The sequence below is a fragment of the Asparagus officinalis genome, chromosome 7 (genome assembly GCF_001876935.1).
Source record: "Asparagus officinalis chromosome 7, Aspof.V1, whole genome shotgun sequence".
NCBI lineage: Eukaryota > Viridiplantae > Streptophyta > Magnoliopsida > Asparagales > Asparagaceae > Asparagus > Asparagus officinalis.
The window spans coordinates 131181044-131198701 of NC_033800.1; the positions used below are offsets into that span (position 1 = coordinate 131181044).

The 17658-nt window shown below is 40.1% G+C and overlaps 1 pseudogene; it reads right to left on the reverse strand.

The window, feature by feature from the left end:
- Positions 6342-17371, reverse strand: LOC109848746 (annotated as a pseudogene).

Consider the following 17658-nt stretch of genomic DNA (forward strand, 5'->3'; position numbering starts at 1 on the left):
AGTCGCGGTCGACCGTGGTAAATGACAGAAACCAAAAATCAATTACAGGGTCCACAGTCGACTGCCGCGGTCGACCGCGAGAAATCCAGAATAGACCCTGAGTCTGTGCACGTTTGTGGTCGACCGTCGAAGTCGCCGCGGTTGACCGTAAAGCCTCCAAAGTGTTTCTTTCGTCGTTTTGCCTAAACTTCATCGCCGTCATTCCCGTTCCTTCAGTAATTTGGTTCATGTAAATCATTATATGACATGGAATATTATTGGTAGTTGAGTTAAATAATACCAATATTGTTTCTTTGCCAAACTGATCCAACAACCCGGTTTCATTTAGGATTAGAATTCCTATTTGATTAAAGAATCTTTTGACCGTGTCCTATAAGCATGATAGTGGAAGTAGCAATGAGTATGGTTCGACAGAAGGCACAACTCTTTGAAGCTGTGAGCAATAAATTGATTTTCGGTATAGCTCTTTTCTGTGTAATAAATTGATTTTCGGTATAGCTCTTTTCTGTGTCCCTTTTTGTAAGAGAAATTGCATTTGATCTACCAAACTTAGAGTCACAGCATCAAGGGAAAGATTGGATGGTTCTTTATTAAGGTTGTAGGCAATTGAGGTGCCCAATGACAACAGTAAGCATTGAGACAGGCTCAGCAGGCTGAAGCAATAGGTTCAAGATGTTCTTGATTGGGCTCTCTATTCGGTTGGCTCTACAGGCGATAGAGATTGTTAGATAGATTAAGTGCTTTCTAGGGTGTGATTTAGGATCGAGTGATTGAGAGATCTTCATATTGTATTTCTCATAATTTAGTAAAACTATTCTCCATCTTCGCCTGTGGATGTAGGCTATAAGCCGAACCATGTATATCTGTATGTATTTATCTTCTTGATATTTTTTATGTTTTCATATGATTGATATTAGTTTATTCCAGGAGAATTGTCATAACAATACTAATAGGATAATAAGAAGAAAGAGAAAGGAGTGTGATTTGTCATCAGACTGGAATAACATCATTTTGGCTCTTGAGATCTATGAACAAAAACAGTTTACATCAGTCCCTCTAAATCTCTGATCGATATTTGTAAAGATGAGCATCCACTAACAAAGTGGCTTCCTCAAAGGCTTGAACTTAATTAACTTTTCCCCGAAGAAATGATTAACTAATGTAATCTTCTCCCAATATTTACTCAGTACTTCTCCTTATTTTGCTTCTCAATTTGATCACATTAAGTCAGAAATACTATACTTCAGTAAGTATAGACAAAGAAGGTTTATCAGCTATGGATTTGGATCTGCATGTTTTTTAAGGCAAATGGCATTTCTAGAATTGTATGTCTCAAACATTGACGCAACACAGAAGTGATAACCTCGGAATTCACCAAGGTGTGTTCTCTGAATCCAAAAAAACGATTTCCGAATCCTTGAAGAACATTGAATCTACGAAGAAAATTTTAAAAGAGAAATTTTATTGATGAAAAATTATGCCTCTAGGACTTACAATACTCTGCTTAAATAGAAAAATAAATAAGACTCCTACTATGACTCAAACTTTACAAAAAATAGAAATAACAAAACTCATTCATAAAAGACTCCTTAGGATTAGGGAAGTAAATTGGTCAAATTTAGAGTCAAACCGAATTTACTTCCTAATCAAAACAAACTCCTAAAACATTACTTAAAATAGTAAAAAACTAAAAAAATGCTGATATCTTTCAATCCGGGGGTAATTTGGTGAAACAGACAGTGGCAAACCGAACATTGATGGGTTTGGTTGACTCCGTCTTGACAAAAATACGCGGTGTACATATATAATTCGTCCAATTTCAACTTACGGTTTGAGAGATATGACCCGTTCTTTGTTGCAAGTTATTTTCCTCGACCAGGTCCGCGTTTGGGCTTGTGTCGGTCCCGCTTCTCCATAAATATGTCCGCAGTGGCTAAATTTATCATTACCAATCTCCTTTTCCCCTTCCCTTTTAGCAGTTCATTTGTTAAATCAGATAAGACGACTTTTCATCCCTTTCTTCTTCTTAGTTAGGCGAAGGAACGGATTCTTGTCATTTGAATATGCCTTGAGCAACCAAAAAGGATGTTGCCTTGCTCCTTCACCTTCCTGCATACCTAAAGAAAAGAAAAAATGTGTAACCTAGGTATCTACATAGGTTCACGTGAGTTAGTAATTGGGCATTTATGTACCCCAAATCTTGTTGATTGTTTTAACTCTATAGTGTATCCAACAATTCATTAAAATATGTCTCATTCTACCGCATAAAGTGCAAATAGTAGAAGATGCATTTGAGATGGGTGAAAAAAGAGTTAAATTTTATCTTTTTACAAAATAATGTTGAAACTTTTTATATTTTTTGAATATGAATAACCAAATCTGGCTTTAGCTTTTGAAAATCATTAATTGGAAATGACCATGTTTAAGCCTTTAGAACTTAATGAAAATTTGTTCATAGCCTTTTCCAAATCAATATTTTTGTACTTTAATTGTTTGTTTTTAGTAAGTATAGTAGTACATCAAGTTTCAAACTTTATTTGTTTAGAAGATAACTCACATGAAAGCTCATTTACCCAAGCAACTAATTTTTCATTTTCACAATGTTTATCAGTTAATTGCTTAGATAAATAAATTCATGTCACTATACATGGAACATTGTATTCATATAAAAAGTATTTACATTTGCATTGTTAGATCTATTCAATTAAAAGCCAGATTTTTAATTTTATCACTCAACAACTTATTATCCTTCTTTAAACTTGAATTCACCTTTTTAATGGCTATATCTTTCAGAAAATTTTTCAAATTGACCAATACTTTTTCATTATATTTAGAATATAAATCATCGTATGTAGGGTATACCTCACCATCAGAGCTCTCGTGTTCGGATCCATCTAAATTACTATCTTTATCCATGAGATAACAATGTGCTTTTTTATCATCATCACTCAAGTTACTCGCTGACTCGTTCCATGTAGGCATTTTGGAACTTTTGCCCTTTCCTTTATAGTCCTTTTTGTTCAGTAGATAATTCTTCCTTAAGTGACAGGGTTTCCTAAACCGAAAAGAAATTGGTTGTATTAGAGTCACTAAAATTATATTATTAACCTTGCTTATGTAGTGATCCCATTTGTTGTTGGGGAATTTAGTCTCCTCGCGTACTACCATCTGCGTAACTTGGAAGCCAACCCGCAATCAACAAGATAGAAAATAAGCATAATCAAGAAGAAAGGGCACTGACATTTACGTGGTTTGGTTGACCAACTTTGACCTACATCCATGGGGAAACAATACGAGAAATCCACTATGTATTAGGAAGAACTACAAGAGGAACCACTCAACTCTTGTCTCTCAATCTCTCAAGCTCACATACATAATCAACTCTCATATTCTCTCCAAAAGGCCTCTCCTTACAATATTTTGAACAGACAAAGACTATGAAACCCTCTCCCAATGTTGTAATCTTTTTCACTGATAAAGACTACGAAACCCTTGCCTCTCGCATAATATTCTTGAATCAGGCTACGTCCTCTGCTAACCCTAGATTATAATATTATTGGCAATCTCTCATCTCCTTGTTTTTCCTTCAATAATAGAAGAATATATATAAGGAAACCAAAATCCTATCCCTAGCCTAACTTCCTGATTAGAATATGATTCAAACTCTTAATCATAATGAGACCCAATCTCCTAATCATGATAGATCTCTAACCCTATCTAATTTTCATGAAGTTATACAAAGAATTAAAGACAAAATCCCAACAATCTCCACATTAAATTTGATTCCTAAACTCCCTTGAATATATATCATCGTTGTCTTGAAACTCTGCCTCTCCTGCTAGCGTCTTCTATTCTTTTACACTTTAAATCGAAGCACTTGCACTCCAACTGGGACGTCCCGTGACACTCATTGTCATCTGCTTCACTATGATGCCTCCACCTCTCTTGTGCACACCAAGAGATTTTTACCACCTCGAACATTAGAAGCAAATTAACCATGTTTCTCCTCCCAAACTGGACTTGATAGTTTCCTTCCCCCACTTGCTATCCTCATACTCCATCTGCATCGCTCGTCTCAAATCATATTGGCGCACCTCTCCTACTCTACACTAAGAGCCTAATTCTTCTATCTCCTCCATCACTTGGCTTGGACCGAATATGAACGCTCATCATCTTCAAGTCCAATGCTACCATCTCCATCAGTATGTGTGTCACTCAGTCGTGCATGCTTACAAGCTCCATCTATTCTGGCACTGTCCTTCTAAAGTCTACAAACAAACAACTCCTACTCCCATAATAACTTTGAATAATTATATACTGACAACTCTGCCGCTAGAATCACGTTAGATTCTTTAGACCAGTCTCATCTATCACATACTTGTTTGCCCTATTTGCCATCAGATCTATCTCGTTACACCATTAGAACTTATTAGGACTTTCTAATTAATCTAAGAAAAATATAAAAAATCAAACCCTTCCATCGCATTTAGAGCACTCCAAAATGTAGGAATCAATTCCTGGATTGTTGAAATCCATCTCCAAACCCTCGATCAAAAGATAAATTAATCTGCACCGTCGGATTTGATTTATAATATTTTAACCAAACCATCACCCACCTGAATAGTGTTCTTGTTGCTACAGTATTCCCACAGCTACATACCTTCTTTTTTTCCTTTTCTTTTTCTTCATATTGATTCTTGTAAGATCGATCTTCAAACTTGCACGACGATGATTTTATCTTGAAAACTAACTCCCGGATTCATCATCATGGCTCTGATACAACTTGTTAGGGAATTTAGTCTCGCCGCATATCACGATCTGTGTAACTCTAAAGCCAACCCGCAATCAAGAAGATAAAAAATAACCATAATCAATAAGAAAGAACACCTAGATTTACGTGGTTCGGTAAATTAACTTTGACCTATATCCACGGGGCAACAATATGAAAAATCCACTATGTATAAGAAAGAACTTCAAGAGAACCACTCAACTCTCATCTCTCAATCTCTCAACCTCACATACATAATCAACTATCATATTCTCTCAAAAATCTCTCTCCTTACAATCTTTTGAATGGACAAAGACTGTGAAACCCTCTCCCAATAGGTGTAGTTTGTCCCATCGAAAATAGGGGTTGATTAACTTCATGTCCCTCAGAAAAGGCCGTTGTGGCGATCAAACTAGACATTTCTTCCATAGGTTGTGAATCTTATAAATGGGTACAAGGCTCTGATATCACTTGTTAGATCTGGGATAGATCTGAGATGCAAGCCTAGAGGGGGGAAGGGGGAATAGGATTGCTACTATTTTTCACAAAATAACATAGAATATGTAGCAGAATAAATAAAATAAAAGTGAAAAACAACCAACAAAGGACATGCTCGATTTTATAGTGGCTCGGATAATAATCATACGTACACTCCTCCTTCTAATGAATGAGCTTCCTCACAATGCCAAGAATTCTTCTGAATTACAACCCAATTCAATAGGCTTACAAAGACCATACCCTGGAATCTACCCGAAACCAGTAGTTTAATCTAACTCTCTACTACCTAGCTCTAGTTAGACTGAATTCCTCAATTCATCCCGGCGTGAGTACATTGCAAACTTTCAATTCATACAGGCTTGAGTACACCATAAAAAATAAGTCTAAAAAACCAATATCAATGAAGTTCAATATAAAAAGATCTTACTGCCCTTTCGATAAAACAAACCGTCCTTTGATGAATTTAAGTGTAGCAAAATCAAGAATGATGTGGATAATGGATCTAAGGGCAACTCTCCTCATTGAAATGATCTGTAGATGTTGTGTGCGACGAGAAATTGTTTTTCATGGCTCCAAGGATCAAAACCTTCAACCATAATCTCTATTCAACCAAAGCCCTAGAACTCTATCTTTTCTCTGTCAATTTCAATGTTATGTAACCTTCAATAGATTAGAAAAGAGATATCCTAAATGTGGTAAAGCTTAGAGATTAAAAGTAACGATGAACGACTATAATTAAAATATCAAATATGCAATCAACCGACAAGATGGTTGCTCATGACCATCGATGGGTTCCTTTGATGGATTCTTGTATCCATCAATGAGTTGAAATCTTATCTCTGAAATTTTATCAATCAGTTCTTGTAGCCATGAATGAGTCTTCAACCATCAATGGATCCCTAATTACTATCGATGGTTTGATGGCTAAAATCAACATTTGAGCTGATTTTCGCTTAGTTTCGCCTCGTACATGTCTTATACCTATTTTTACCTGTACTATTTAATCTCAAACAATTATTACAACTAAAATGAGATTTTGTTATTACTCAAACAAGAGCTATTGTACAGACTACATTTTAACATAGACGGTTCTGAGGAAAAGTAATGACCTCTATACTATACCTTTGTCAACAGCGTTGAGGATCCAAAACCGATTATAACTAATCTCCATCCTGCATCTCGGCTTGGTATATTCCTATCTCTTTTTTTTGATAATGCATATGCTTTGCATGATCACAATAACAACAAATTCATGAGCTTTTAGGACCTTATTTATATCCAATATCTTTATATTATCTTAACGAAATACTCATATACAAAAGATAGTATGCCCGCTGGATTCATCGGCCTCCTCCTGACATGGAAATGGAAGTAAACGACATCATATAATCCTCATACCCCAAATCAGCCGGCAAGGCCACACTCCCAACGCCCAAACAATCCGGCGTAATCTCCGGCAGTCGAACACCTCCATCAAGAATCTGCATCACTTGCCTCATGTTCGGCCTCACTCCCGCCGTCGGATGTGAGCACAGCAAACCAAGTTTTAATGCCAACTCAACCTCATCGACGTTGTAGTCATCCGCCGTTAATCTTGAATCCATTGTCTCAATCAACGCTCCTCGTTTCCAGTTTTCCATCACATATTCCATCAGAATGAACCCATTCTCGGCGCTAGGCTGAACTGGTCTCCTACCACAGACCACTTCAAGTACGAAAACCCCGAACGAATAAACATCGGTCAGAGTGGTCGCTTTGCCGTTCCTATTAATCTCAGGCGCAAGATAGCCTATTGTTCCTGCAACGCGAGTCGTTGACGGGTCGGATCCATGATCGTACAATCTTGCGAGCCCAAAATCACCTAGCCTTCCGTTCATTTCGCTATCTAATAGCACATTGCTCGCCTTGATGTCTCTATGGACTACAACTTTCTCCCAATCTTCGTGTAGGTATAAGAGACTGGACGCTACTCCTTTGATGATTTTGAACCTATTAAGATCGAAGGGAACAATCTTTATATTGATTATTGATAGGAAGATGAGTACATATATTTACACAAGTTCGTAAGTTCATATAAAAATTAAGTCCTAAAGAAAAGCTAGAAATAAAGAAAAATATGGAAGGAAAAGTGTGTGATCCATAAAGTAGCGCAAACTTCTGAGTGTGATTGTAGTGTGCAAGTGGTCGCCTAGTTAGCATTATTGTGTGTGTATCTAGTAAAGCTCCTATAAACTTAAGTGGATAGGAGCCCTTTATCTATCAACTTTTTTATCCATCGATTTTGTGTTGAGAGTTGTGCTACCATGCGAAACAAATCAAGACACAAATCTCAAAGATAACCTTGATGTGTAGCACAAATCTCAAAGCATAATGAAGAGATAAAAAAGTTGGTGGACAAGTGCTCATACTGTTAGGGATTTACAATCCCCCGATGCGATTTGGAAATAGAGATGAGAGAGAAAAGAGGGAAAAACAATCACAGAAAACACACAGAATTTACGCGGTTCACTTCTTGATGTGAGAAGCTACGTCCACGGCCGCCGAAGGAGAAAATTCTATTATTTTCGTCTCTTTTTACAAGTTGCCCTAATCACCCCTTTTATATCATAAGGGTATTATAAATAAGAAACTCAAACGGGTCTGAAAAAAAGACCCAGACCCGAATCTGAGTCGCGGTCGACCGCAGAGATAGTCGCGGTCGACCGCACACAACGACAGAGACTCAAAATATCCTACAGGGTCTCGCGATTAACCGTACATGTTGTCGTGGTCGACTGCCAAAAGTCTAGAGACCAATCCTGATTACAGGGCTTGGCGCGGTCGACCACACATGCTGTCGCGGTCGACCGTCAAAAGTCTAGAGAGCACCCTGAGCCTTGTGCATGTTCGCGGTCGACCCTCTAGCCACTCGCGGTTGACCGTGAAGCTACCAAACTGACTCCTTCATCATTTTTCTTGAATTTCTTCACCGTCGTTCCTGTTCCTTTCAATTCTCATGTTTCCTCTTCAATATGAGATATAGGGCAAATCTGATAGTTAGGCTCCACATATCCTAATAATCTCCCACTTGGAAACTAACTTTCAATCTTTATCACCTTTCCCTGCGACGATGGCCTCCCATATCATCAAGTAATGAGGCCAACTGAAGTTGAACACAACTTCAGCTTCTCCGTAGTGACAGTCTTCGTAAGCATATCAGCCGGATTCTTATTTCCTTGAATCTTCACAAGTTCTAACATGTCATCATCCAATGCTGACCTTAAGTGATAACGAACCTGTATGTGCTTGGTCCTGGCATGAAAAGCTGGGTTCTTTGCCAATGGATGGCGCTCTTGCTGTCACAGTGTAAGACACTCTTCTCACTTTTCTGTCCCAACTCCTCCAAGAACTCCTGCAACCATATCATCTCCTTGCTTGCCTCTGTCACAGCAACATATTCAGCCTCTGTGGTCGATAAAGGGACGATCTTCTGCAACTGAAAGACCCAACTGATGGCAGTATTACCCAAAGTGAACACATACCCCGTAGTGCTCCTCCTCTGATCTATTTCACCAGCATAATCTGCATCAACATATCACTGCAGAACCAACTTGCCTCTCTTGAAGCATAAACAATTTTCTATTGTACCTCGCAGGTACCTTAGAATCTACTTTACTGCTTCCCAGTGCTGCTCTCCTGGATCTGACATGAATCTACTCACAGCTGCCACTGCATAGGCAATGTCAGGTCTTATACACACCATGGCGTACATGAGGCTTCTAATGACTGAAGCATATGGAACCTTCGCCATGTAGTCTTTCTCCTCATCAGTCACTGGACACTACTCCTTAGGCAACCTAAAATGACTAGCTAAACGTGTGCTAACGGCCTTAGCACCACTCATCCCAAACCTCTCAAGCACCCTTTTAATGTATTCAGCCTGAGATAGCCACAATGTTCCCAAAAGCCTGTCTCTGCTTATCTTCATCCCCAAAATCTGCTTCGCTGCACCTAAGTCCTTCATGTCAAACTCAATCAACAACTGCTTCTTCAGCTTCTTAATCTCACCCATGTCTAAATCGACTACTAGCATGTCGTCGAGGTATAGTAGTAATATTACGTAACTGGTGTCAAGCTTTTTGAAGAAACAACTGATTGTTGGAAAATTTTGAAGTAAAATAAATGAAAGAAATTTTATTTGTATTCTCTCGATCTCAATTACAATTGGATTCCGATTACAAAAGAGAGGAGAATGAATTTGAACTCTCCCCTTTGTTTAATTCTGGGTTCTTCACGGTGGCGATGGAGTGCCTCCCTCGAATGCTCGCGTCGAGTTTGCTCTCCGTTGACGATCCGAACATCTTGATTCGCTGGAACAGTATCTCCTCTTCACGATTTGACGCTGTGGAGAACTTGCAAAGCAAGTTTTAGAACTCTTGATAAATTGATAACTCTGTACGAGTTTGAAACTCTATGAAAGAGTTGATTTAACCAAAAATCGGTTTGACAAGCCAAGGCCGAAGAAACTCCTGTTGCCGATCTCCAAAGCTCCTTTTGCTGAAGTTGAAGTTGGATGAAGGACGATCTCCTTTTTATGACTTTCTCTTGAAAAAGTCCAGCCCCTAACTCGGTTGAGTTTACTCCTATTTATAGGGGATTAAGGGGTGTAACCGCCCCCTTAATTTACTCCTATGTGGGACTGAATGGGGTGTAACCATTCACTCATGGGGAAAACGATTTTAAACCTGTTCAGTTCGTGCTTTGAACGAGTCAAACGCTGAAAAATAGCGTTCTGGACTCGAACTCTGCGTTTTAGACCTGAAACGCAGAGTTAGGCATTTTTTAGGCTGAAAACGCACAGGTCGCGCTGCGCAGAGATGAACTCTACGTTTTGGACCTGGGACGCAGAGTTGGGCTCCACATGCACTGTGCGTTTTTCTCGTTGGACGCAGAGTTGGGCTCTGCATGAACTGTGCGTTTTTGGACCTGGGACGCAGAGTTGGGCTCCGCATGAACTGTGTGTTTTTGGATCTGGGACGCAGAGTTAGGCTCCGCATGAACTGTGCGTTTTTGGACCTAGGATGCAGAGTTGGGCTCCGCATGAACTGTGCGTTTTTGTCGTTGGACGCAGACTCGAACTCTGCGTTTTAAGTCCACAAACTCTGGGTTTTGACTCTGTAATGCAGAGGCGAGCCTTAGGCGAGCTTGGCGAACTTCAGCCTAAGTCTAATGTTCAGACGAAGTCTAGTCTTGTAGACGGACTTCAGAACATAACTTGCTACGAAGAATAGGTCATAACTTTCAAACCGTAAGTCGGAATTGGACGAATTATATATGAAAATCGGCTATCTCAACGAGAACTTTCAAACCGTAAGTCGGAATTGGACGAATTATATATGAAAATCGGCTATCTCAACGAGACGGAGCCGACCAAACCACCGTAAGTCGGAATTGGACGAATTATATATGAAAATCGGCTATCTCAACGAGACGGAGCCGACCAAACCCACCCCATAAGGTTCGGTTTGCTTCATCCGTTTCGCCAAATTCCTTCCGGTTTGAGAGATATCTGCGTTTTAATATGAAGAGACCGTAAATTTGTAGTCTCTTTTACTAGAGCGTTGTAAAGACTGTCATCTTGTAATCTTCGTCTTAGCTCCTTGAAAATATGAGTCGTCAGATTGTAACTCTCGATGTTGATTGTAAAGGCTATTGATTAGAGCTTCCATCAGTTGTCGTGAAGATCGTCATATTGTAACCTTCAGCGATCTACGTGAAAGTCTTCCAGTTGTAGCCTTCTAGAAGTCGTCAGATTGTAACTTCCGTCATCGGTATTTGATGGGGATCAGCTATCTTTTGTGATTTTTAGACAGCCTACAACAACAATGATCAGCATTGCATCTGGAGTATCCGTTTCTGTGCATGAATGCATCAAACTTTTTGTACCATTGCCTTGAAGCTTGTTTCAGACCATACAAGCTCTTTTTCAAACTGCGTACCATCTTTTCTTTGCCTTTCTGAGTGAACCCTTCTGGCTACTACATGTATATTTCTTCCTCTAGTTCAACCGTGGAGGAATGTTGTCTTCACATCTAACTGCTCGAGATGTAGGTCTTCAGCTACAACAATACTCAGAACTGATCTGATAGTAGTCAATTTGACTAGGAGAGAAGATTTCTGTGTAGTCAACTCCTTCTTTCTGCTGAAATCCTTTGACCACCAATCTGGTCTTGTATCTCTTGGAACCATCATGCTCCTCCTTGATTCTGTACACCTATATGTTACTCAATGCTTTCTTTCCCACTAGCAAGTTTGCAAGTTTCCATGTTTTGTTAGAATTTAAGAACCTTATTTTATCCTTCATAGCAAGCTCCCACTTGCTTGCATCATCTACTCGAACAATCTTCATCATAGCTTTCTAGCTCTCCACCGTCACTCAATAGTAAGTAATTCAAATGAGCTCTGGGCTGTAGTGATGGATACTTTGGATTTGGCTTTGGAACTCTTGCTGACCGCGTCAACTCTCTGATGGGTGAATTAGGCTCTGTATCTTTATTTGTCATCTCTGAAGTAGTTTCCTCCATCATCTCTTCTTCAGCCTCATCTGCTGCTTCCTCATCGGAACTGGCTTCAAGATTGCTTCCATCTAGAACATCATATGGCTCAAAGTACGTAGACCCAGGCTGCACTAAATTAGTGGACTGCACAACATCTCGATCTTTGTAGAGGACTGCTTCATTGAAGATAACATCCCCACTTTTGATGAATTTCTTGTTCTGCTCATTCCAGAACTTATAGTCAAACTCATCATCACCGTAGCCAATAAAATAGCACTTTAGGGACTTAGAGTCAAGTTTGTTTCTAACATGATCACTCAAATGAATATATGAAACACAACCAAAGACTCTTAGATGAGAAAGGTTTACCTGCTTTCCACTCCATACTTCTTCAAGTATTCTGTGCTCCAAAGGCACTAATGGTCCTCGTTTGATTAAGTAGGCGGTTGTGTTGACTGCTTCTGCCCAGAATTATTTTGGGAGTCCTGCCTGTAGACGCATACTTCTGGCTCTCTCTGTCAATGTCCTGTTCATCTGTATTGCTATGTCGTTCTGTTGTGGTGTACCTAGCATTGTTCTCTTCAGTCTAATGCCACTTGCATAACAGAACTTCTTGAACTCTGAGTCTTCATATTCACCACCATTGTCTAATCGAAGCTTCTTGATCTACAAACCTGTTTCATTCTCTACCATAGCCTTCCACCTTTTGAAGATTTCAAACACTTCTGATTTGTGTTTCATGAAATAGACCCAAGTCTTCCTCGAGTGATCATTTATAAAGGTTACAAAGTACAACCTTCCACCAATGGATTGTACTGATGCTGGAACCCACACATCTGTGTGGACTAGCTCAAGATTCTTTTCCTTCGGTGTTCTACCAACTCTTTTAAAACTTATTCTCTTCTGCTTCCTGAAGATGCAACTTTCACATAAGTCAAGATCAGCTGACCTCAAACCCGGTAGCTTTCCATTCGATTGCATAACCTTCAGGCCTTTACTACTCATGTGACCAAGCCTTTGGTGCCACAAATTTGGATCTTCCTTGCTCTCAACCACTGCAATGGTTCCACGTGCATCTGTTGTCATGTAGAGAGATCCAATTTTCAAACCACGGGCTACAAACATAGACCCCTTGGTTACCTTCCACGTATCACATGCGAAGGTTGATGTATATCCCTCTTTTGCCAACTGACCTATGGAGATCAGATTCTTCCTCAAGCTAGAAACATGTCTAACATCATTTAGCTTCCATATGGACCCATCTACATCACACAGTTGATCATCGCCAATGTAGACTTTTTCCAAGTTTCCTGAAGTATAGTTCTCAAATAAATCTCTATTTGAGGTTGCATGAAACAAAGCTCCTGAATCCAGCATCTATGATTCTGTCTTGCTCTCCAATAAGCAAATAAGGGGCATCATCTGATTCTCCTGAGATGACGTTTGCTTCGGTCTTGCTCTCCTTGTATTTCTTGGGTTTTTTGCACTGATTCTCATAGTGTCCAAACTTACCATAATTCCAGCAGTCAATCTCTTTCTTACTCTTGCGATTTCTGTACCTTGACCTGCCGTTCCTCGAATTATATCTTCCACGGTTGTTCCCTCTATTTCTTTTTCTGTTTCTGCCTCTGCCCTCAAGATTCAATAACGACCCTGAATTAGAAATTCCTTCTTCTTCCCTTCTAATCTCCTCGGTCATAACCATGTCTACCACTTCTGAAAACTTCAGTTTTGATTTTTCACATGATCCGCTAATTGAAATAACGGTCCCTTCAAACTATCAGGCAACTGACCAAGTATTAACAGGGCTTGAATTTCATCATCAAATTTAATATTGACGGAGTTTAGTTGATCCGTAATTTCATTAAACTCATTCAGGTGTTCCTTGAATTTTTGGCTTTCGGACATCCTCAAATTAAACAGCTTCTTTATGAGATGTACCTTATAGGTGTTCCTTGAATTTTTGGCTTTCGGACATCCTCAAATTAAACAGCTTCTTTATGAGATGTACCTTATTCGCCGCAGAGGGTTGTTCATACTCCTCAAATTAAACAGCTTCTTTATGAGATGTACCTTATTCGCCGCAGAGGGTTGTTCATACATACTAGACAACGCAGCCATGAGATCCGCCGTCATATTCTGATTCTTGATATTGAAAGCTATAGATTTGGACAGGGTTAACCTGATTGCTCCAAGGGCCTTCCGATCTAATAGCTTCCATTCTGCATCCTTCATATCCACCGGCTTCTCTCCTAATGGCAGATATAGATCCTTTTGATAGATGTAGTCTTCCATCTGTATCTTCCAAAACCCAAAGTTTGTCCCATCAAACTTCTTGATCTTGGACGTCTCCTTCTCAGATCCCATGTCTCTGACCTCAAATCGCCTGCGCTGGACCTTGGTCTGATACCAGTTGTTAGGGATTTACAATCCCCCGATGCGATTTGGAAATAGAGATGAGAGAGAAAAGAGGGAAAAACAATCATAGAAAATACACATAATTTACTTGGTTCACTTCTCGATGTGAGAAGCTACGTCCACGACCGCCGCAGGAGAAAATTCCACTTTTTTTTATCTTTTTTTACAAGTTGCCCTAATCGCCCCTTTTATATCATAAGGGTATTACAAACAAGAAACTCAAACGGGTCAGAAAACAGACCTAGACCCGAATCTGAGTCGCGGTCGACCGCAGAGACAGTCGCGGTCGACCGCACACAATGACAGTGACTCAAAATATCCTACAGGGTCTCGCGGTCGACCGCACATGCTGTCGCGGTCGACCGCCAAAAGTCCAGAGTGCCAAACTAACTCCTTCGTCGTTTTGCTTGAATTTCTTCACCATCGTTCCTGTTCCTTTCAATTCTCATGTTTCCTCTTCAATATGAGATATAGGGCAAGTCTGATAGTTAGGCTCCACATATCCTAACACATATCTACTTAATTTTATCGGAGTTTTGTGAAGTGGGGGCCACAGTGCTTCCTTTTCCGCGTGAAATGATGAGAACACGTGAACCTGTGAATGTGACGTACATGGGGCCCACCCACGTGACGTTCTCAAAACTTTACGCTGCTGGACACGTGAAGAGATAGGGTGAAATCTCTTCACCGCTGGTTTTCGCTGGACAACACGTCAAGAGCGGCAAGTGGGGGCCACCACATTTAAGAGTGAAGAGATCAGGGATCAGGGAACACGTGAACGTGAAGAGATCAGGGAATCTCTCGTACAGGCCTATCCCGATACAGCAACCTATAAATAACAATCCTAGGGTTTCGTGAATGGTTGGTGCAAGATCAGAGGGGGTGCGGCGTGCAAAGAGGGTTCGCTGCAGAGGTTTTTGGCAGAGGCGGCGTGCAAAGGTGCAGAGCTTCGTGCAGAGAGATAAAAGTTTGGAGGCTGACCTTTTCTTGAAAAGAAAAGCAAGGAGCCTATTTGAGGGTTTAATTTGTGAGAGTTGTAAACCCATTTGTATTCTTTTTCTCTCTAATAGTAGATCCCCCCTCCTTGCCCCGTGGATGTAGGCAGTTTGTCGAACCACATAAAACTTGTGTGATTTGCTGTTTGTGGCTATTGTAATAGTTTATTAGGTTCCCTCGACAAGTCAGTCCTAAAACTGATGAGAGAAAGAGCTGATATCCCACTTTGTTGAGATATTCGCTTCAGATTCTTGTTTCCTTGGTGAGACGAGAATTTTTATTGATCTTTCTCTCTTATTGTGCACCAGAAACTCTGCCGAAATTTCCGCTACGCACAACAAGTTTTACTTTATATAGAGTAAAACTCCTAACTTTATATTTGTATCTAATATAGAAGATAAGATATTGAGGAGAATATATTAAAACCTTTGAGCCCAATGGAGAGTCGACATTCGTTCATCGTATAAGAATTTGTCCAGGCTACCATTAGGCATGAAGTCGTACACTAAGAGAAGTTCCCCTTTCCGTCGACAATAGCCTAACAGTTGTACGAGATTTCGATGGCGAAGCTGGCCGATGCTGACAATTTCGGCGATGAACTCTTTCATACCTTGCCTTGAATCATGAGACTCTCTTAACTGCAACCTCAATCATTGAAGGAGATAACACCCCTTTGTAGACTCTACCGAATCCTCCGGCCCCCAGTAACTCTCTCTCTTTGAATCCTTTCGTTGCTCGAAAAAGGTCTTTATATGAGAACCGGTGAGGTCCATATTGAATCTCCCAATCTTCGAGTAATTCAGCATATTTTCTCCTTCTTCGAACAATAAGATAGACCGCGATAATGATGAATAACATAGAAGAGGTAGAAGCGATAGGCAGCCATATTGCTAAAATAAGATAGACCGCGATAATGATGAATAACATAGAAGAGGTAGAAGCGATAGGCAGCCATATTGCTAAGACATTCACGCCGTCTTTATTTTTGTTACGAGGAAGCTGAGGAAGCTTATCGTAATCGAGCTTTTCAGACTCTCCGTTCATCTTGAAGCTCCATCCGAGAACACAATGATCGGTTGTGTTAATTAGCCCTGTCGCTGAAGAGAAACCAACATACATCGAATCGAGCATTAAGCTATAAAGATCAATTTTCATCGACAGGAGGGGTTTATTAGGCTTAGGCATTCGGATTGGAGATAATGTAACGTTTAGTTCCATTTCTTCGCCCTCGAAATCTACCCACAACTGCATAGGCTGGCCACTCTACAGCGTCAAGTAGTTGAAAACGCTGGTTTTATCGTCGTAGTAACCAGCGTCATAAGACTTACTAGACACCAAACTGTTTACATCGATGCAAACATGATTCTCGCTAATATCATTGAACTCAGAGCTAAGTATTGTGTCGAGCTCAACAGCAAATACGTGATTACTTGCAATGCCAATGTTGTTCGTATTGAACAGGCCTAAGTACTGGACCGGAAGAGCAGAGGAGAGGTTCGTCGTCGGGGAGATCACGAAGGCGATGCCGTGGCCGCCCAAATTCTTGGTTAAAAAAGCGAACACGAATGTTGTGGAGAAGGAGAGGGTTTTGCCGGCGGGAGATTTGAAGTGAAGTGGGCTTGGATGGAAAGCGTGGCCTTTCATATACGCTGTGGCGTTGGTGAGCTTGAGTAGGCCGTCAGAGGTGATGGAGGCGATTCCACCGAGTTTTAGGTTGGCGTCGGTGAATCCGTTAAAGATGAAGGATTCTGAAGGCGGAGTTGAGATTGTACATTTGAGGAGGAGTAGTAAGAAGAAAAGGGTTTTTAATTCGGATGACATTTTGAGTCCTGCAAACTTGGGAATTGCTTCAGAAGGATATAAGTAGTTCCAACTTCTGGTAACGTTGAATAGTCTCTCCATACCATCGCCCAATTGCGAGTAGACCCCTTTATTGTTGTGGATAGATCATCTGAGTGAATTTTTATTTCTAATTTTTTTTTCTCTCGCAGAGAGTTCTTATCGGGTCACTAACCAATTTATCCACATAATAGGATTGCATTAATCTGATATTTTCAGACATTGTACACCTGAGCACTTTAGAGAGTTCTGAATGGCTTTGCAAAGTCTTAGTAGTTTTCTTAGAAGTGAAGTTGGTGGGTAAGTTAGGGTGCCTATAAATAAGACAACCGATTCTCGTGTTTTTTAGTAAGAATATACTTGTGTTTTTTAGTAAGAGACATAATATTCTTATAATCAGAGTTTAGTATAATCGGATTTAAAGGTATTGTGAGAAAGAGAGTTTCATTGTCTTTATTAGTGCAAAATATTGTAATTTGGTGGTGACAGTACATTATTTTCAATCTCGTGGTTTTACTCTCTTAAGGGTTTTCCACGATTCACTTTACTGTATTTAGATGGCTTTCGGGACTTTTGCGCTTACTTTCACACCTCAGCTGGCAA